This window comes from Rhodnius prolixus, unplaced genomic scaffold, assembly GCF_049639745.1.
Source record: "Rhodnius prolixus isolate KJV_2025 unplaced genomic scaffold, Rpr scaffold_1, whole genome shotgun sequence".
NCBI lineage: Eukaryota > Metazoa > Arthropoda > Insecta > Hemiptera > Reduviidae > Rhodnius > Rhodnius prolixus.
This window is the reverse complement of record NW_027411581.1, coordinates 24166458-24188358: the sequence shown is the minus strand read 5'-3', so window position 1 is coordinate 24188358 and position 21901 is coordinate 24166458.

Sequence of the window (21901 nt, the reverse complement as noted above, 5' to 3'; positions counted from 1 at the left end):
AATATGCGAGTGAAAATGGTGATTATTTAGAATAAAGATAAATCACAAGAATAATTTGGAATAGAGTTAACATGAAATACCTTTTTTGATACTAACTATGATGATGAGATACATCTTTTATTATTCTAACAGAAAAATATTTATGGGTAATAAAAGGCCAGAACAAGAGTCTGTGACATCTAATACATTCTAAAAAATATGATACTAGAAATATGAATGACATGTTTTGCATTGCTGATTTGTGTACCTTTTGGCGTTTAATCAACCCTTATACTTTACTTTTAAAACTGTAAGTTTTTGTTAAGGAGATAGATTAATGGTCCTGCCAATGACAATCCAGAAGAAACAATTTTTGTTTTTACTCATTTACGTTGACGCATTGTGTTAATACAAGAAAAATGAAAATGAAACATGAATACTAAAGGAAACTTTTACTTTAATGCAGCCAAATAATAAACGAAATTTTAAAATTAAAATTCGTTTTTTTGGAACCCGCACACACGACTTAAACGAACTGAAGTTCACAGGCGTTATCGACTACTTAAGAGACTTTTAGACCAACGTTCAAAACTTACACTTAATAACAAACGACTGATTTACAATTCCATACTAAAACCCGCCTGGACGTACGGTATTGAACTGTGGGGTTCAACGAAACGCTCTAATCTTCAACGAATTCAATCTCTTCAGTCTAAAATTCTCCGCACTATCGTTAACGCTCCATTTTATGTTTCTAATCTAACCATCCACACAGACCTGGAAATTCCGTTTGTTGGTCAGGTTGCACGAACTCGCTATAAAAGTTTTCATCAGAACATGCACTCTCATTCCAATCCTCTTATCCGCCACTTATCATCTCATCACCATCCAGATCATCCTCCCAGACGACTAAAACGCCAGTGGCCTCGCGATTTTCTCTCTTCTGAGGAGAGTAGCTAATCCTAGAGATGACTTAGGGAGTGTTATCACTGGGTAACTTCTCCCCTCAATTAGTGGAGTTTGTAGTGGTATCAGCTATTGACATTGTTACTAATAGCGCTGGTGTAACTTAACAAATAAATTTTAAAAAAAAAATTCGTTAGTTTCTATTTTGTATTTGTTCTTTTTTTTAATTTTTGATTGTTCATCTAGATAAAAAGTTGTGCCTGTCGTCTAATTTCAATTCTTCGCCAGGTAATGAGAATAATCGACGCAGTAATAATTTTATTTCATGAAAATCTCCTATATTTTAAGATATTGCAGTGACGCCTCCATAGAGCACATATTGGACAATTATACTATTGACAGAATGCTCATTTCATTGACCAATGTAGAAACTTCGTACGGATGTTTTACAACGCAACGGACTTAATAACCATAGAACATAGTATTAAACAAAACATTTGAATGAACGTTAGCCCTCATATTTACAACAATAGACAGCTGCTAAAACCTAAAGCATCCTCAATAGTATATATGGTCTTGCTTTTGACATTATTGAAATTTAAATCCTCTAGCCGCAGTAAACTCGACTTTTTATTTATAATAAAAGATTGGAGGGAGAGATTTTTTTTTTTTAAACAAAAAACAACCCCACTCTATTCATTGAGACGGATTATGTGAAGAAGGGGGAATTTCCAAGTTGGAATAACAGCAGAGATGCTGCCCTGGTTAAGAGGATTGTCCTAGAATGCAAGAGACTTCCCCACACCTTGTCCACTGGCTCCGCTCTATTCTAAACAACAAGTTAAATCTGTCCATTCCCTTTATTCCCTAGTTATAACAACTTCACAATACTACTCTGAATTTTTCTCTTATCAATTCGGTGTTTATTTTTAATTGATAGTAATGTACAATGTTAACCGGAGCAAAAAGTCTATTTGTTCGTGAATAAAATGAAGGATAATACAATTCTTTAAACTATTTACTGAAAAATAGGCCATAATTTGCCAGAATAAGCAATTTTAGACTATTTAATGGCAAGATTGGAAACTTTAAAGGACAAGAAAGAGGAATTATACTCAATTTGTTTTATTCTCTTAATAGGAAGCCGAACGTGTAAACTTTTCGATTTCTTTTCGATCATGTAAATATACCCTTTGACTTTCCTGATTGAAATCTGATTTTACGTTTGTACATATGCCTGCCTGTTTTGGAGTCTGTGGTCAACATAACACAAAAACCAAAAGAGGCAGTAAGTTAAAATTTAGTATCTGTTTTAGGCACCACTACTGAACCCTGCTTGGCTTTTGGACAAATTCAGTTAACCCAAATTTCTGATAACCCAACTTTACTGAATCGATTTTTGCAGTTTTTTGATCGTTTCTCGAAAACTGCCCGTACAATTTTCTTTAAATATGGTATGTTTATTAATTATAAGTAGTTCTACAACTTTCATTCTAAACATTTTCCTTTGAATATTCGATGAAGGGCCCGTCTGGGCAGGAGAGATTGGTTTGGCTCTCCGCTTCAGCTCCGCTTCAGTGTTGAAAAGGTAAACTTATGTATTATTTATTTATAAAGATTAAATATGAACCTAAACACCAAATTTTAAGGAAATGGGCTAACCGGAAAATTTGTTAGTGTTTAACGTTTAATATTATTGAAATTATTTCATTTACTAAAGCAAAAATGGTTATTTGTGTTTTACATAATACGAGTAAATAGCCTCTACGCTGTATGGTCTCTTTTAAGATGTCATTTAAGTATTTAGAATTCTCTTAAATGTTAATAAGCGCGTGCTTACTAAATGGTAGTAATTGGAGAGCTCTAATTAATTTTGTAAAATGTGCGATGCGTTATAGGAGGTATTTAGTTAATGAATTTAACTATTAATTTATATATTGCATATAGTTCTCCTACCTTAATTATTATTACCAAATACTACAGTCACACTTTAAACTAGTATTCTTATGTAAATATAGTTTTATTTTTCCTCACTTTTCTTCTCATAAAATATGTATTTATCATTAAGTTAATAATTTTTGTTTCAAATGAGACTCTGACAGACGGTAATGTACCATGTCATTGATGTTTATAGAAAGAATATGTATATTTTGTTTTCCCTATTCAAATTAAACATTATTATTATTATTATTATTCTCTTAAATAAAACTCGAGTTTACAGCCTTAAAGTCCATTATCGACTCCATGATTATTGTCAGTTAAAAGACGGCAGTTTAAGTTGTAGTAATTTGATGATCATTTACAAACATTCGAAACGAGTTACATGAAATAAGATTAAATTTTAGAGTCTCTTTTATCATGATTTAAATTAAACTAATATCTAAAGTTGATATATTACTTTAAAGGTGCTTAATTTAAATTAAACTAATATCTAAAGTTGATATATTACTTTAAAGGTGCTTAATTTAAATTAAACTAATATCTAAAGTTGATATATTACTTTAAAGGTGCTTAATTTAAATTAAACTAATATCTAAAGTTGATATATTACTTTAAAGGTGCTTAATTTAAATTAAACTAATATCTAAAGTTGATATATTACTTTAAAGGTGCTTAATTTAAATTAAACTAATATCTAAAGTTGATATATTACTTTAAAGGTGCTTAATTTAAATTAAACTAATATCTAAAGTTGATATATTACTTTAAAGGTGCTTAATTTAAATTAAAATATCCGCTACCTTTTTCATACAAACATAAATTTAATTAAAATTATCTTAAAGCGCGATAGATAATGAAGGATCTATTATCCATGAAGAATATAAAAACCTCTGTGTAATGATAAGCAAATATAGCACGCGATTAGAAGTATTTTGTTTAAAATAAATCACATTATTTTGTCGAAACTAATTAGATTTTGAAATGAAATTTATTGAAATTCGCTCCTTAGTAACTTAAGTCACTTACCTTCGCTCGATGAAACGTTCTAATTTAATCAGTTGATTTGATTTAACGGACGTAGGCTGCAGCTTAATATTTTAATAAATAATATTTTCATTAAACGTAACTGAGATTAGAGATAGATCCTCCATAATGGGGATCCCCTTGCCCGATTTGTTTTTAACTTAATTACAGATTATTTTTTACTAGCCAGTATTAGTAAGATAATACATTATCGAGTCAGCAAGTAGAGACCGAGTTAGAAATATAAGTGAAATCTCTTTACCAAACTCATTAATCTACCTCTGATAATGGATGAAACTCTGATGTTACGGCGGATAAAATCAAATATGTCAAGAATTCAATAATTACTATAATTAATAGGATAATTTACTCCACACACGGAAGTCTAAATTGAAGTGATCATAATTTTGAAGTTGGAAATCTTGCCTCCTAAGATAGCAGCAGGGACTGCGGTGCTTCCCTAACAAAGACTACTAAAGGTGAGCAATTAATGAGCCAAGCGGTTAGTGTCGAGGCCCGCAAGGAAGGGCGCCAAGACAGACTGAACAAATTAGGCATCACTTTACTTACTTTCATATAAAGCAATAAATTAAATTAAAATGGTTAAAAAAAGTCCGCCTACACGAAATTAGACCAAGTTGTGAATGTCAAGTACATAAAAAGGAATATATTCTAAGAAATAGTAGATAAGAGTAACTTAGAGAAATATATGTTAACTGATAATATAGCCAAGGAAGTCAGCAACATTGCTAATCAATCTTATCTCTAAATAGGTTTGGTTATCTTAAAAATTAGATTGAAGATTTCATGACGTACTGATACATACTCTCTATCTGAACAGAAAGGAAGTGGACGTTTCAAATATTAGCGATTGTATTAATGTTCAAATATTCCCGGAAAGGAAACTGTGAATGTGCAGTCGCAGCAAGATTGAATGAAATAACCAAAAGGAGTTTATCTGCAAAACAAAATGAGATAAGCAAACAGATCTGACTCACTCAAACGACTTTTTCTTAAATATTGAAACCGTGGTTTCTTGAATGTATATCTGCGATTTTATTGTCACATTTTCTTCAAATCAAAAAAACTGGTTATTAAAAATTAATTTCAGAATGTTTAACAAGCATTATAGACATTTAGTTCGAAGTAAATGTTTTGCAAAAATATGACCTCTGAAATAGTAGCCAAATTCAAGTAATAGTAACTATTAGTGGTAGCTTATTAATGGCCGTTTTGTTGTTTGTAAATAAATAATAAAAAGAAATAGATACGAGAACTAAGCTCAATGCTTTTTCCAAAGCAAATTCTCTGGGTTTATTTGGGTATCCCTCGCTGAAAGTGCACATGTGTATGAAGCATTGTAGACTTAGTGGCTTTAATAGGATACGGAGGGAAGTGTAGAAGTCTGGGGTAAATAACAAGGCAAGAATTATCCTTCTTACCATCAGCCCAGATTGTATTATTTCTTACAGAGATAGATTTGGATGTCTCTAGAATGTTGGTAGTTTCGTACTGACATCAGTTACATGTTTTTCTTTTTAATTTAAGGGCTTCAACTCCTGAGGCCAGTCACCGGACAGTGTTCTTTCCTTACAAAGCTGCCCACGTGATCGGAAAGTGAGCTGTAGGAAGCTCATAAACAGATAAAAAAAAATCTTACGTATGTGACAATTTTTGTTTTCCACCGATTTGGGCGAAAAAAAGTCTCTGAAAAATTTATTCTTCAAAATAACTGAAAATATTTACTCCAGATTTGGAATTTTATTTTCTCATTAAATTATTATTAGTCAGTCTCATGCTGGTAATGAGTGAGTAAATTACACTGGTGACTTTTTAGAGGAGAAGTTAACACCCCCCACATCAACCCTCCAACTGCTTGTATGGCCGTGGGGAAATGCCACAATTAAAAGAGATATATCTGCATGTGCGCCATAAGTATATGAATATTAAACAAAATTGTTGAACCCATTTTCGAGAAAATTCCTAGAAACTCAGTGAATGGGGAGGGGGTACATTCAGTTGGCCAAAGTTGACTTCTGCAGCCGATTCAAAATTTCCAAACTTCGCTACTGAAAATACCTGATAATTAAACAAGGTATTCCTTACGTCCCCTTTTTGCTGAATTTAGAGTACGAGGTGTGTTCAAAAAGTAACGGGAATTTTTAAATTTCGCGGGTTTGGAGAGTCTGATTGTAAAATTTTTTTTTTTATTATGTTGGTACACATGCCCCTGAAGTACGATAAAATTTTCAGTAATATTCATTGTTTACTTCTTAAGTGGCAGCCGTTAAGGTTAGACGTGTTTTTCGAGCTTGGCGATTTTTGTTTGTTAAAAAAAATGGATCAAAGAATTTGTATTAAATTTTGCGTAAAAAATGAAATAAAGTGTGTGAAATGTTAATAAAGGCATATGGTGAGTCTGCTATGAGTAAAACAAGGATTTACGAGTGGTATAAGCGTTTCTAAGATGAAAACGTGAAAAAAGTGAAAGAAATGGTTATGAACGATCGCCGAATCACAATCAGAGAAGTCGCTGATGATGTTGCCATATCAATTGGCTCATGCCATGAAATTTTTTCGGATGTTTTGGGTATGAAACGTGTGGCAGCAAAATTTGTTCCAAAATTGTTGAATTTCGAACAAAAACAGTGGAGAATGGAAGTTGCTCAAGAGTCACTCAATGAAGTCGACAACGATGCGGATCTACTGAAACGTGTTATAACAGGTGACGAAACATGGGTTTACGGATATGATGTCGAAACTAAGGCTCAATCGTCCCAGTGGAGGCATTCTGGATCGCCAAGACCGAAAAAGGCTCGACAAGTGCGGTCGAATGTGAAGGTTATGCCCACTGTGTTCTTCGATTTTAATGGCATAGTGCATCATGAATTTTTGCCACAAGGTCAAACAATCAATAAGGAGTACTACCTACAAGTTCAACGCCGTTTGCGTGAAGCAATCCGAAAAAAACGCCCGGATTTGTGGCAAAACAATTCATGGATTTTGCACCACGATAATGCACCTGCTCACACTTCATTGCTTGTTCGTGAATTTTTGGCCAAAAACAAAACTTTAACGATGCCCCAGCCTCCATATTCGCCAGACATGGCTCCATGTGACTTTTTTCTATTTCCAAACATAAAGAGAACATTAAAAGGCCGTCGTTTTACAAGCATAGATGACATTAAAAGCGAATCGCTGAAAGAGCTGAAAGCTATCACAAAGATCGAGTTTCAGAAGTGTTTCGAGGATTGGAAAAAGCGCTGGCACAAGTGTATTGTATGCGAAGGGGACTACTTTGAAGGCGACAATATTAATGTAGATGAATAAATAAATATTTTTTCAAAAAACGAAAATTCCCGTTACTTTTTGAACACACCTCGTATATTGCAAATTTAAGTTCGAACTTAAATAAAAAAAGATTTTTTTTTTTTACCACTAACAAATTTTTTAAGAATTTTTACGACTTGAATCACAAACTGACAATTTTCAAGACACTGCTAAGAACCCATATGGACATAAGGAGCAGAAGTGTGGGGCTCAACCAAACCCTCTAACTCCAAACGCCTGCAGACACTACAGTCTAAAATCCTACGGAAAATCCTGAATGCTCCTTACTACATTTCTAACCTAACAATACACACTGACCTTCACATCCCTTTCGTCACTGACCTAATAAAGTCACGCTACCGCAACTTTCACAGTCTCCTGGCACTCCATTCTAATCCTCTTGTACAACATCTTTCCTCTCCTCACCTTCTAGACAATCCTCCTCGTCGCTTGAAGCGGAAATGGCCTAGGGACCTACTGATGTGAGTGTAATATCCACTGAGAAAGAGTTCCATCAATGGGTGGTTGCTCTTACATGACATTCATGAGAACCTAACCAGTTTCATCAAATTTACTTGATGCAACATTTGTAAATACCAATAAAGTAAAAAGAAAAAATTAGTTAAATATAATTATTACATAAATTTCTGCGAGAAAATCATAGTACAGAACGAATTAAACAAATTTCGATTCAACTTTGCTGCCATGTAAATTCTTTCTTTCTCCCGAAGAAAGTGTCCAGGATTCTAATCTGTCCGTTTATGAAGTTGTTAGGTCTCCTTTTACCGTTGTTCGTCAAAGATAATTTAGCCGTACATATTATAAGGATAATGGTGGATTAGAAGAGGTAAAGATAGATGCAGTGAGCCGGTCTAGTATAGTGCTGATAAGAACTGAAATGATACCATTGGGACAGACATAAAAAGAAGGTGACTTGATCAGTCGACCGGTAGTTCCTTAATTGAGTAGACCACACGCCGCTTCATAGACGTGCAGCCCTCTATTCTACTCAACAGTCTTGGTTTGGTTATTTTTAATATTCTTTTTCTCCTCGGATTTGGGGATTTTGAGTTTTGGGAATATTCATTTTGTGGGCAAAGTCAGTGTTTTTGCTTATTGGTCCGGTGTGCGCATGAGAGAGAGATAGAAAGAGAGAGTATTCAACTCAAAACTAAAAATGACAGAAAGTTCAGATATTTGATATTTCATTCAAGCGCCACCAGGCGACGCGACAATACGGTTCTGTTCAATACCTCTCAACCAATGAATTTACTGAATACGACTTCACCTTTTATAGGGACATTTTTTCCTAATAATTCGTTTAAGGATATTTCATTTTTCTCTGATGAACCATTTCAGTGTTAAGCTAGTAAAAAGTAGCTAGTTTTAAGAAATTTTTCCAAACATGTCACTACTTAAATTAATTATTCATATTTTTAGATTTTACCCAAAACATTTCAAGTATTTTCCTCATATTCCTATGTACACTATTTTTTTTTTTTTTTTTTTAGAAATGAGGCAATCTTTACATCTAACTCCCAATTTAAGAGTCGTCGAAGGAGACGACTAGCAAACAAGTTATCTCCTCCCTCCAAAAAAAAAACCATAAAAATAGTTTGTGTTGAGAAAATGATTTAAAACAACGACCTGCATATATGTAGTTTAAAGAAAATCGATAAAGGCATTTCTCTGAAACTAGGGAAAAAAATCGACTTAATAAAGATTTCAGTTTGGTTAGATGGTCACTAAGATTTAACTTAGGCTGTTGATATTCCCAAATATCTCATTCAAACTTTCTAAAACAAGAGAAAGAAAAAATACTACATATTAGGCACTAAAAGAGAGGATATAAGTTGCAAATAATTGTTAGTTTAATTTTTTATAAAACAATAATTTAGTTTTAATCTTTACAGTGCACAGTAATCAACAATGATTGTTCAGAATTTTGCATAACGAAGAAAAGCTGACAGAAGTCGAACAATCGAACAGATTTACAGGAAGTTATTATTTGATAACCACTTTAGCAATTTCAATTACTTCCATCACTATCAAAGTCTCTTATCAGATTACATTTGATATCACATATAACATTGATAACAATGATTATTGGTTAATTGAAAAAATGACTCATTGCTAATAGATTTTCAGTCTAAGATAAGAACAAGGGTTGTTCTTATCGATGTGAAATCAGAGGGGTGAAAATACTCTTTAACATGTTATTTTACTCTGTTAAATATTGGAGGTTTCTCTCTTTTGAGATTTTGAAAAGAGAGCTGTCGTTATTAGTGGAGTACTTCCTTAAAATTAGTACCTAACCCATTCCTTCTTAAACTAAACAAACATCTAAGTTTACCTTTAGAAAGAGAGAATAATCTTCTCGAAAAATGATTAAATGAAGGACATTTATAAATGTTAATGAGAAATTGTGGGTGTCTTAATATCCATAAAATGCCGACGGCAATCCGAGGGTACTTAACCGTTTCTGACCCTCACCCTAACCAAATGTCCACCCCCTATAATGGAAACTAAGTAGCTCTCGGCAATATGGAATGAGTCATCTAAATTGTTTCTTCAGGGTGAATGAAGTCTATCAGCTGATGTACAGTTAATGATGGGGGATATTGCTAATGGTTTATGTAAATTAAATCAAATCACTCAAGAATAATTTAAGACTGGAGCGACTCGAATAATGGAAAGAAAGTTTTTAGTCTTGGATTTTATTTTAAAAACAGAATTTTCTTCGACTTTGATTTCTTTGGATTTAGGTTTCCGTTTACATGCCTGGATCATTCTACTCAATAAATCACCCCTTTTATTGCAAAATTTTACTCGTTTTTTCCCCAATTTTCCATTTTCTCGGAAGGGAGTATCACAAGGCAATAATCTCCTCGATCTTAGAAAAAAGCCAAATCTGGGGAAGCTGAGAAAGATGCTTAAGACTTCATTGCCGTACCAGATCCTTGTGTTTATCTACAGGCTAGTTACTTTTCATAAAGGCTTCAGAACGTCCTAAAGTAAAGTGGAATAATGCTTTAGTAAACTTACAAGAGGGCTTAATGTAGTACTTTTTCGATTGCCTCTTGCCTAAGGTTTTCTCCTGCAATAGTACGTCTACTCCTTTGTTCGTATTTGGCTAGACGTACTCTAGCCAGTCTTCCGTCATTCGTTTCTATACAACGGTCAGTCAAGTCCGGTGTTTTGTAAGTAAAATTCTATTAAATCATCTCAGATCTTTAAGTCTATCTGGATTTTGAAATGTTGATACCTTAAGTATTGTTTTCCAAATTTTAATATGCTATTCTTTGGATTTTAATAGTTATATTTAAGCTTAGAAGCTCGAAACTCTGTTGATAGAAATATCCTCGTAAATTCAGTTTTTTTACGAATTTATTATACTATTTTAATTAAATATTATATATATTAAATATATTAAATATAATACCGAATCTGTGTACAATTTTATTTCGCTACATAATCAATACTGTGTACATCGTACATACTGGTGCATTGTGTTCAGTGAGCATTGCAATGGTTATTACCCTTTTATATTTCTTTAGACAACTTGATGCAGGAAATTAGCTAGTGATTACTTAAATATAAAACTGGACAACATAGCAATAAAGGAAATACGCTCGTAGGTCCTTAAAACCCCACCATAAAATAATTTGGATTGTCCATCAGCTATCATTCAGTTTAACACAAATGATAAATAGATTTTCTGACAAAATGGAAAAATGTAGCCGCCACGAGAGCCGAGCTGTTAGGGATGAGGCCCGCTAAATTAAGGTGTTCTGCGGTACGGGTTCCTAACTTTATTTGTTAGTTACTTTATTTTTGTGTAAAATATGGTGAAAGAGCTATTAATTTTTAATAATACAAAAGGATGTGAGAAAATAGCGTTGGTATCTTGGTTTCTTCTTAAGGTCATCCTCTGTATAATATAAAGAGAAAGGAAGGAATTCTAATATTGGCCAAGTAACTGTGCGAGGCGTTGCATCAAAAGAAAATAGTACAAAGTGAATTCATTGGCATTTTCACAAATAAAGCCAAAATCCTAATTATAATAGTTAATAAAGGCAAAAATATTTAAACTTGGAGATAAGTTGACCATTAAAATGATGAGATATGTTGATTATTAGTTTGAACCAAAAAGTGGAATAATACTAGCGGGGCACAAAGTGGATGGTCTGGCCCTAATCATGTCGGGAACAAAATGAAGGGACAGCATTCATTTCCACTAACTAACTTTATCTAGAAACTCGTAAATAATTTCCAACTCCTGTAACACTCAGACACGTGCGCTAACTACACCAACAACACACGTACACTAGCTCACTACCAGCTTACTGCAGTAGTTTATTTGCAACTTAATGGTTCTTAACATTTCTGATTAACTTTACCAATTGTATCCCCTAATATTAATCGCTTATATTTATGGTGAAAATTTATCGCCATAGCCATCTCTTTGTTCGGTTAATCACGAGCATGTAATAATGGATAATCTGAAGTATTAACTTATCGCGCATTAATTTAATTAATTTAGTGGAAATTTTTTGATAAGTAATTTTTTTGGGCGGTATTCAATACAAAGTAGAAAGCTAGCCAGTTATACTTAATTTAACAAAGCAAGAATTCATCAACAGATGAAAAACAGTGAAGCTCCTTCAAGAAATTAAGTTTACATTTCTTGAAAGAGATAGATTTGGATGTTTCTAGAATGTTCGTCACTGCCAGCCTCCGGGCAGTGTTCTTGCCTTAAAGACAAAGCTGCCCTCTTCACCGGAAAGTCTGAACTGAGAAAGAGACCTGTAAAGCTAATATGCATTGTGGTACTGGGTTCGATTCCCGGTCTAGAGGCCTTGGATTTTATTTATAGGTTAATAAAAGAAACTTACACTAAAGTATGTTTGCTAGTCGCCTCCGTCCACGACACCTAATTGGTAGTTGGACGTAAAGCCCGTCTGAAAAAATAGGCGATTACTTTACTTTTTTACTATTAGTCTTACGCTGGTAATGAGTCACTTTGGTGGTGAATTTTTAGAGGAGAAGTTAACACCCCCCACATATCAACCCTCCAACTGCTTAAGAAGTATTTTCATGGGGAAATGTCCCAATTAAAGGAGATTTATCTATAAGAAATTAAATTTAAATTTTTATATCCTTTTACCAATTCGTAAAAAGAAAGATTGCAACCCCGCTGATACAAATTTTGACTTTTCTTCTCTGAAAATTGGGTTTTCGGTTAAGAGAAAGTTTGTCTATGAATTTGGTGAGCCGGTAAGTGAGAGAGTGCGTGTGGGGATTAAAGTTGAAAATGGATAAATCACTGTAAAATATAAAATTTGTGGATTTTAGTAGAAAGCTCATTCATTTCCACTGCGAAGCTCTTCTTCTTGGCAAGACTGAGTAACATATTTAGGACTTCATCTTGTTTTGTGCGAATCTTACAAGTTAGTGCAGTGACAACGTTCTAAAGCAAAACTTAGCTCAGCAAGAGAATGCATTTGTTTTAATCAAAATAGAAAATAATCTACTATCTATAGAGTAACAAACAACAAGAAGTGTAGAACAATAACCGACTAGACTATAGGTAGCCTACATTTTCTCTTTTCACTGGGATTTAGGTCTCTTGAATTCGAAAAAAATTTTGTATTGAGGTATATGAATGATTGTTGTGTGCGTAAGTTCATTAAAACTAGAAAAAATGGCGTGATGTGACTCACACGACTTTCTCTGGCTGCAATTCTCAAGATAGTGACTCATACATTTTCTCAATTTCTCTATTTAATTCTTACCAGTTTGTAAAGCCATACATCACACTGAAATACCTTACAGAAACTTACCAAGACTGCCATCAAACGAATTATTCGAGAACGAAGATGATAAAAATGAAAGCTACATTGGATGAAATGAAAATACAAAAATTACAGCAGCAAATTTCGAGTAAATCTCAAAAACGTGAGCAATTCTAAGTAGAGGTACTTCCTTTTACATTCGACGCGAACATTTCATCCTAAATATTTGTATTTTAAATGTGTCTTGCACGCATTTTAGTCTCAGATTTCACCAAGGATATATCCTTATATATATTATCCTTATACATAGTCTCGGATATATTTTATATATCCCTATAGGGTTACTTTTTTCCTACAGGATTTACTCACATAAACATACATTTCAGAGTCGTTTTAAGGAAAACAATGAGTTAATTTTACTCTTCAGAGTAAATAGGACAAAAATGTCCAGACATGTGCTCTAATAAACCTTTCTTTCTCCATTAATTTCAGCTTCCAAAAAACTACAGAACACATCACCAATATTTAATGAAATATTTATTTTTGTAAACGAAGAAAGATTTTGAAAATTAGGAATATTGCATATAAATGCATTCAGAGAAAGTTGTTCTTTATATGAGACTGTTTAAAGGTATTTATTTTAAAAAACCGATTGCAATACAGCAATTCAGAAAAATTATTTATTTTCCTTTACAGTTTGGGATTTTAATATTTCTCCTTTAAAAGATAATATTCTGTAAATAACAATAAATTTTAATTAATGTAGAAATAGTAGAGTAAACAGGACTATGAGTATTAAAGAATTTATCGTTAAATCTTTAGAATTTATAACTAGCTTGTGGGTGGGCAATGATATTACCAAGGCAAACTGAGGCACCTGCTGCACCGCAGTCCAAGTAAACAATGTTATGTCAAGATTTGTTCACGGATACACTCAGATACTGGTTGAGTTTTTAACGAATTTTTTTTTATTCTTTATTTTCCCCATCTGCTCTTCTTGTTGGAAAAGGCCCTTCATAAGCTGCCCTCTGTTCGTTCTCAACTTTCTCTCATTGTTTGGTTTAAATATTATGAACAACATAAACTATTATTATACATTTCCAGTGCCGCCATGATATTATTATGGTGGAAATAAAAAAAAAAAAAAACAGGGCGAGTATTTTTATGGAGAGTTTTTATTATACAAAACGAGGAAATTGGCATAAATATTACAGCTTTCCATCTTTTTTACTGTAAAATTAAAACTGGAAAAATAAATGTGCCAAAATGTAGGAAAGTTTTTATTAAATATATATTTGTGTTTTATTTTATTAAATAAAACTTACAATGAGTATTTTTATCTGATTTAATTTAGTGTAGCAGACTTTTATTGTTAGCTTTATCAAGAAATGGCAATGCTATTGATGTAATTTTGTTTTAAATATTTTGAGAAATAATAAAATGGCCAGGGAAGGGTTTAACTATGCGGTTAGCATATTGGATTCCCACGCGGAGGTCCCAGGTTCGAATCCGGCTGCTAGCCCTTAGATTTTCTCTGTCTAAGAGCTTCTTACAGCTCACTGTCCGATGATGGACAGTGTTGTTTGTAATGTAACGAGAGAACACTGCCCGGAGACAGGCAGTGGCACTGAAAAAAGCTCCGGGTAATAAATAATGTCAGATGTTGACCCGCCTTACATCATAAAAAAAAAAATAAATAAATAAACATTTGGTTTATTTTGGGACTACATTCTTTTATGTGATCTCCAAGTTTTCGCCTTTTTCTACACAAAAAAGCTCTGTTTTAAAGGAATGTAAGGAACTAACTCTCATTAAATATTAAATAATATTATATTTATAAATATAATAAATATAAATATATTTTAAAGAAAAATGCATTTCCAGAAATTTGAATTTCCTAAATAGTTTTTTAAGTTTTATGAGATTTACTTTAAAACCAATCTTGCAGAACACTTACGTGGGCCGTTTGAAAAGTCCGTGCAAAGTCAGAGAGATAGCACTACTGGCGCGTATCGAGGTTATGTTTAGTTAGTAGCATCTCTTGGAAGAACACACACCAAGTTACAGCCAGATCGGTCTATTTCTTTGTGTTTGGCATTCGTTTGAATCGAGGAAGTCGAGTGATTTTCAAAAAATGGACGAAAAAGAATTTCGTGTGTTGATTAAACACTACTTTATGAAAGGCAAAAAGCCTCAGGAGACTAAAGAGAAGCTTGATAAACATTATGGTGACCCTGCACCTTCGATTAGAACAGTTTATAAGTGGTTTCAAAATTTTCGGAGTGGCCATATGGGTTCAAGTGACGCTGAGAACGTTCTGGACGCCCTGTTGAGGTTACTACTCCAGAAATCATTGATAAAATCCATGATATGGTGATGGATGACAGAAGAGTGAAGGTGCGTGTGGTTGCTAGTGCTGTGGGCATCTCGAATGAACGGGTACATAATATTTTGCATCAACATTTGGACATGACAAAGCTATCCGCAAGATGGGTGCCGCGATTGCTCACGCTTGACCAAAAACGAAATCGTGTGAAGTGTTGCAAGGACGGTTTGCAGCTGTTCCAGAAGAATCCGCAGGAATTTGAGCGTCGTTTCGTCACTGTGGATGAAACATGGATACATCACTACACTCCTGAGACCAAAGAACAATCTAAACAATGGGTTACCAAGGGAGAATCTGAGCCAAAAAAGGCGAAGACCGTTCCTTCGGCCGGAAAGATTATGGCGACTGTCTTTTGGGATTCGCAAGGAATAATCCTCATCGTCTATCTGGAAAAGGGTAAAACTATTAAAGGTGCATATTATTCATCGTTAGTGGACCGTTTGAAAACCGAGCTGCAAGAAAAACGCCCACGATTGGCCCACAAAAAAGTCCTTTTCCATCACGACAACGCACCAGCTCACACCTCAGCATTTGTGGTCGCAAAATTAATGGAAATAGGGTTCCAACTCGTTTCGCATCCCCCCTATTCTCCAGACTTGGCTCCCTCGGACTACTATTTGTTCCCCAATATGAAGAAATGGCTGGCGGGAAAAAGATTTTATTCAAACGAGGAGGTGATTGCAGAAACGAATGGCTATTTCTCAGACTTGGACAAATCCTACTATTCGGAAGGGATCAACAAACTAGAGCAGCGTTGGTCGAAGTGTATAAGCCTAAAAGGAGACTGTTGAAAAATAAAAAAGGTTTACCCCAAAAAATTAAGTAGTTTTTATTTTTGCACGGACTTTTCAAACGACCCTCGTACAACCAAATACACTAAATATATAAATAGTATGCTAATAATGTATTTATTTTAATTTTTAATTTTTTTTTTACTGTTAAGTAGATTACTGAGTGCGTTAATCTCTTAAAAGCGTACCTATGGTACCGGTATGCTAGTCAAATCCATCATATCTAAACAACTCATTTATTTCCGATTAATTCTGATCCATTTACCTTTTGAGGGAGATTATTTACTAAATCACGAACAAGGGAGAACTTCAAAATGTCACTGTTCTGCCAACGTGATCAACGGTAACACTTCCACGAAAACTTGTTATAAGCGGATCTATAATAGATCAACTCATCATATCGCAACGTGAGGATACTTTTAACTGACTGATTATCGTATGCTGTCGATGTAGTGCCTTCTTCTCCCTACACCTGAGTTGTCAAGAAACAAATCAAAACCGAAATTGGAACAGCGTTTATCCTCTGATAGATGAACTTTTAACTGCATTGTTGCGCCACGAATTCTTTCTCAAAATCATTCATGATTGATGTTAACCATTCAAGATATGTTTGTTAATTTTTTATTTTTTGGGGGGTCCTCAATTATGAGGATCCCTAAGATCAAATAATGCTTTTGTGTCTTACAAACTATATACCAACAAATCTACTGAACGCCATCACTAATTAATAAATAAATATTACAACTAAATTTAAGAAAAAAACAAAACATTGAAAAACAAGGATCATCCATCCAACAAAAAACCAACTATACCGGACCAATCATTGTTCAATAGCGCGTCTCCATTGGTCCCTACTCATTGCATCCTCCTCGCAGAGTCTCTTACCAATCATCATCTCTTCCACTCCATTCCTCCAGTTATTTCTGGGTCTACCTCTTTTCCCGCGGCCTGGAGGGTTCCATTCTAGGACTGCTTTGGGTACTCTGCTCTCTGGCATTCTCTTCAGATGGCCGAACCAAGCAAGTTTCCTGCGATCAATTTCTTCTAGCACAGATTTTTCTCTCTCTGCAATTCTTCTTATTTCAGAATTTCTTCTTCTTTCAGTGCGAGATTTCCTGGCCGACCGCCTCCAGAAATCCATTTCTGTCGCAGCTATTTTTTTTCTGAAACTTCTTGCTAATCGTCCAGGCCTCCGCAGCGTAGAGCAGTATTTTCTGGACGATAGCATCATATATTAGATGCTTGGTCTTCATCTGGATATTGCTGCTCCATAAGATAGGGTTTAACATTCCAATAGCTTTTCTCGCACTAGTCACCCGTTTTTCTATATCCAGATCCGACGCGCCATCCAATTGGAGATAAGAACCAAGGTACTTGAAGTTCAGTACTTTTTTCAATCTGTGGCAGAGTGGTTCATACACTCATTAACAGGGTCTGCCGTCATATACTCTGTTTTGTCAAAATTTATTTCTAGACCCCTCTTTGCATATTCTTCCCTCAGCTTTCTCAGCATGTAATTAAAATCTTCCTCATCTTGAAAAATAAGTTTGCAAATACATAGTAGTTGGTACTACAGATAATTAAAAATTTAAATTAATTAATTTTTATTGCAATAACTTCAAAAAAAGCATCGCTTTCGAGGAGAAAGCTGTTTGAACTAAACACTTCGTCTAAAACCGTGGAAAAAAATCAACTTGTTATTAGCCTAACGTTTGGAAATTGATTCTGACCTTGGTGGGACTAATTTCGAAAATCACCTTCAATGATGCCTTTTGTTCTAACATGTATAAATATCTCTAAAAATTCATTAAGGTGAGTCAATAAACGAAGGAACAAAAGGTGTTTTGCGATAGCCATTTTTCGGTAATTTTGGAATTGAAATAATTTTGTTCCGGCCTTGTGAACCATTCATAGAAACGGCCAGATCCGTGTCGCCTTAGTTACGACCTACAACAAGAAGTTAAAATATGAAAAACATTGGAGTGAAATTTACCTTCTCAGTTCGCTATCAGTAAACTATTCTCTGGGAAAAAAATTTAAAAAAATGACAATGTTCAGGCCAAGCAGTTGTCAATGAAATGCACAGCTAGCTGGTGTTTTAGTCCAATTTATATTAATACATTAAATTTAGAATTAACACCTAACGCAGTAGTTAGAAAAATATTCATATGAATAAAAACAAAAAATTATTCATTTTTTAAAAATAAAAAAAAGAACTGAAATATGTTTGTTTATTAATGAATTTTAAAAGATAAATAAGCGCTAAATCAAAGTCTAGTAACATAGAAAACAAGAGATGTACTAACGCAATCTTTCTGATTACAAATTTATAAAGCAATATTCAAATTAGTGCATAACTTTGCCATATTTTATCCGACATATTTTGTTTAGTAAGTGAAGAAGTTTCTTTATTTTTGTGTCAAGAGAAAATGTCTCCTCCTTGTATGTCTTCAATCCAATGATTTTATGGCCTCATAAATAGTACAATCGGAGTTGTACACGACTAGTTGCTAGAACACAAGTCCTAGAGCGCTCCTCAGCATGGCTTGAACTTCTTTTAATGCACCTATTTAATAACGCAACATTCCAGCTATGATCCTGGCCTTTATTTACTGTTTTATGTAGCATTTAGAAGAACATTTTTATGGATTTGTTGTAAAGGTTGATTTTATTTTTAAATCCACATCTAGCCAATTGGCGGCCAGAATGGCTGAAGGTATTTTTAGGACCTGCCGGTCTCCGGCCACTGTTCGCTAATTTCAGATAATACTGTTGTAGTAGCACCAGGAGATAATCAGTTGATAAATAAAAGTCTAACTGTAAAACAAAGGCTGGAAGTAAGAGTAAAAACAACTTCTGGAGCATAAGCATTTAAGAGTTCTGCTGGTCATAATGACCTTGCTTTTGAAGCTGGCTACCCAAAAACCGCAGGAAGAGAGAACCATGCCTTTTGTGTTCGATGCGAGGATGGAACTAATATCAGTGTCTTCGCTTCCTATAAGCCAATTAAAGGATATTTTGGTACCTAATCAGTATTTAAGGGAGAATTAAAGTTATTTGAAGGCAAATGACATTCTTGAATATTACAATGAGTCCGGGAATGGTTCAGAGAACTTTAAAATGAGACTTATATCACGCGGGAGCTTGGGGGTAAAGGCCTTAAAAGCTCAGGTTCCTCACATTTTGCGATCCGTTTCATAGTAATTGTAAAAAACAAAATTATTCTCATTCTCTTGGATTTTAATACAAACACGCTTCTCACTGAAATAACAATTTAGAAGAATGCCTGTCTTCAACCCCTCTATCAGAACTGTCCTAAAACTAATTTTGCTCGCATCCTCAGCTCTTCAGTGTTGACTGAAAGCGCCTGGAAGTCTAAAGCAAACTAGAAGGTATTATTTTCGAGGGAATCTCCAAATTAATAAATAAAATCCATTTTCCACATTAAAAAAAAACTCTGCACACTGTAAAAATTACTGCAACATTTGCTAATAACGATGTGTACATTTAGCGATAACAAGTTAGAAATACAAATTTAACGTTGTTAAGATAAGTAATAATAAGTGGGACTGGTTTTATTTGAACTGTTAGCATTTTGAAGTTGTATCTAAAATCAAGTGGTAAAGTCAGGTAAAGAAGGAAGTTTATGTGAGTTTAGAAGTTTAAGTGGCTATAAACATTGAATGAGAAGACATATTACACCATTAACAGTCTGAGAACTCTTAAAGACCCTGACTTTACTGGCTAAAAAAGAAACACTTCATTTACAAGTTTAACAAAGTTTTCATTGAAATTTTTGCTTTGTTTAATTAAGCCCATTAAGTTTATAATTTCTTTTCTATTCTAATTTTTTCTTTTTCTTTCAAGAAATTTACTTTTTACTTTTTTTTTGTTTTTTGTTTAGAGATATAAATTAACCGGAAGCAATAAAGCGTAAATTAAGTGTAAAAATTTCAACTCTGAAGAGCCGTTAAGCATTTTATTTTACGTTAAATTTCTAATTTTAAAACTTTCTTAGCTTATTCAAACGTATTCCTATTCAATAATTACATTATTCTTTTTTGTTAATACCAAATACGGAATAACTGAAGCTATTTTTAAGTAATGTGACTGAAACCCAAGTCTGGTGCTAACTGTGCTGGTAGAACTGACCAAGCTTATATTTTGAATAAAAGACTGGTGAGTGGAAGTCCAAGTTTAAAAGCTTCGGCTTTGACTGGAATATCCAGAGACCATCGGATCTTGCAAATAGCTTGCACGTATGTATATTCTGTAAATATTGCGGATATCTCTTAAGAGCGGAAATATTATTTATTAATGAATAAAAATTTGTGCCGTTGTTTATCAAATTCTTTTTGTTTTTATATGAGCTGTTATTTTTGATAGTGGTATAAGTCCAATTTTTAAAAAAATGAGTTAATGGTAATTTCAGTAAGATATAGACACATTCTTTCCATATTTATAATCATACATTCAATGGAGTACGATTTTTTTTATAAAGTCAACAAAAGAATTTTGACTATAAAATGTTATCTCAAGAATATTTTTTTTGAAAGTGGAATAAGTCCATTTCTAATAATTATAATTAAAACAACTTTGTTATTGCAATTATTTTTGATTATTGCTACTTCAGTGTACGCTGCTCGTTAGCAGATATTATGCTAACTGTAAAAGAAAAATAAGTTTATATCTTTTTTTGCTTTTAAAGATCTTAACGAAGTAATTTTCATTTTTATATTTTTAATATAACTGAAATTTAAAAAAATAAACTTGGTTATTCGTGTTAATTCAAAAAAGATCCAGTCCTTCCAATCCAAAATGCTCCGTCCAATTACTAATTCTCCATTTTATGTCTCTAACTCCACCCTCCATAACGATCTCAAAATCTCATACGTAACTGACGAATCTAAATCTAAATATAGAAATTTGACTCTCTTCCATTCTGTACCAATCCTCTTGTTCGAAATCTCGCCTCCAAAACGATTCCAGATCTTCCTCCACGACGATTGCAACGCTGTTGGCCTCGTGACCAGCTTCAATAGTACAAGAAACTCCAGCGAGAGTGTTGTCGGTGGGCAGCTTTTCTCCTCGAGCTGATCCAGTCATGAAGTGTTCTTTCATCGTATTCACTCATTACATTTTATTCTTTGTAGATTGTGAATAGCCAATAAATTATAAAAAATAAAAAAGAAGGTTATTCGTGTATTTAAATGTCTTCATTTTAATTATTAATTTTTACATAAAAACCCATTTCAGTAAAGCTATAAGTCTATAAAAATATGGACTTAAATTTACTCCTGTTTTTATTTCTTGTAATATGCTATAAGTCCATTTGGAGCTAAAAAAATGGTTTATTTTTTTAAGAATTGTAATAATTATTATTTCACAATAAAATTTAAAAGGTGTATAGTGTTATTAAACTTGAATAGATTAAGGTTTACGGATATTTTTAAATTAATTCAAACGCAAAACCTTAAATATCTCGATACATGGAAAAATGGCCTTATACCACTTTCAAAAATAACAGCTCATATGTTTAAATAACAATTAGGCTAAGATTTAATGAATTGATAATATTTTTGTAAATATGTAAGGCATTTATTATCGATTTGGTCCACAATTTGAATTAAAGTGAACTTATAAGGTGAAATTTAGCATCCGCTTACTTACTAAAACTCTTCGCATTTTGGAACGTCATTTTAGGATTGCAAACAAAAAAAAAAGTAGACAGTAACTTCGTGGAACTTTCT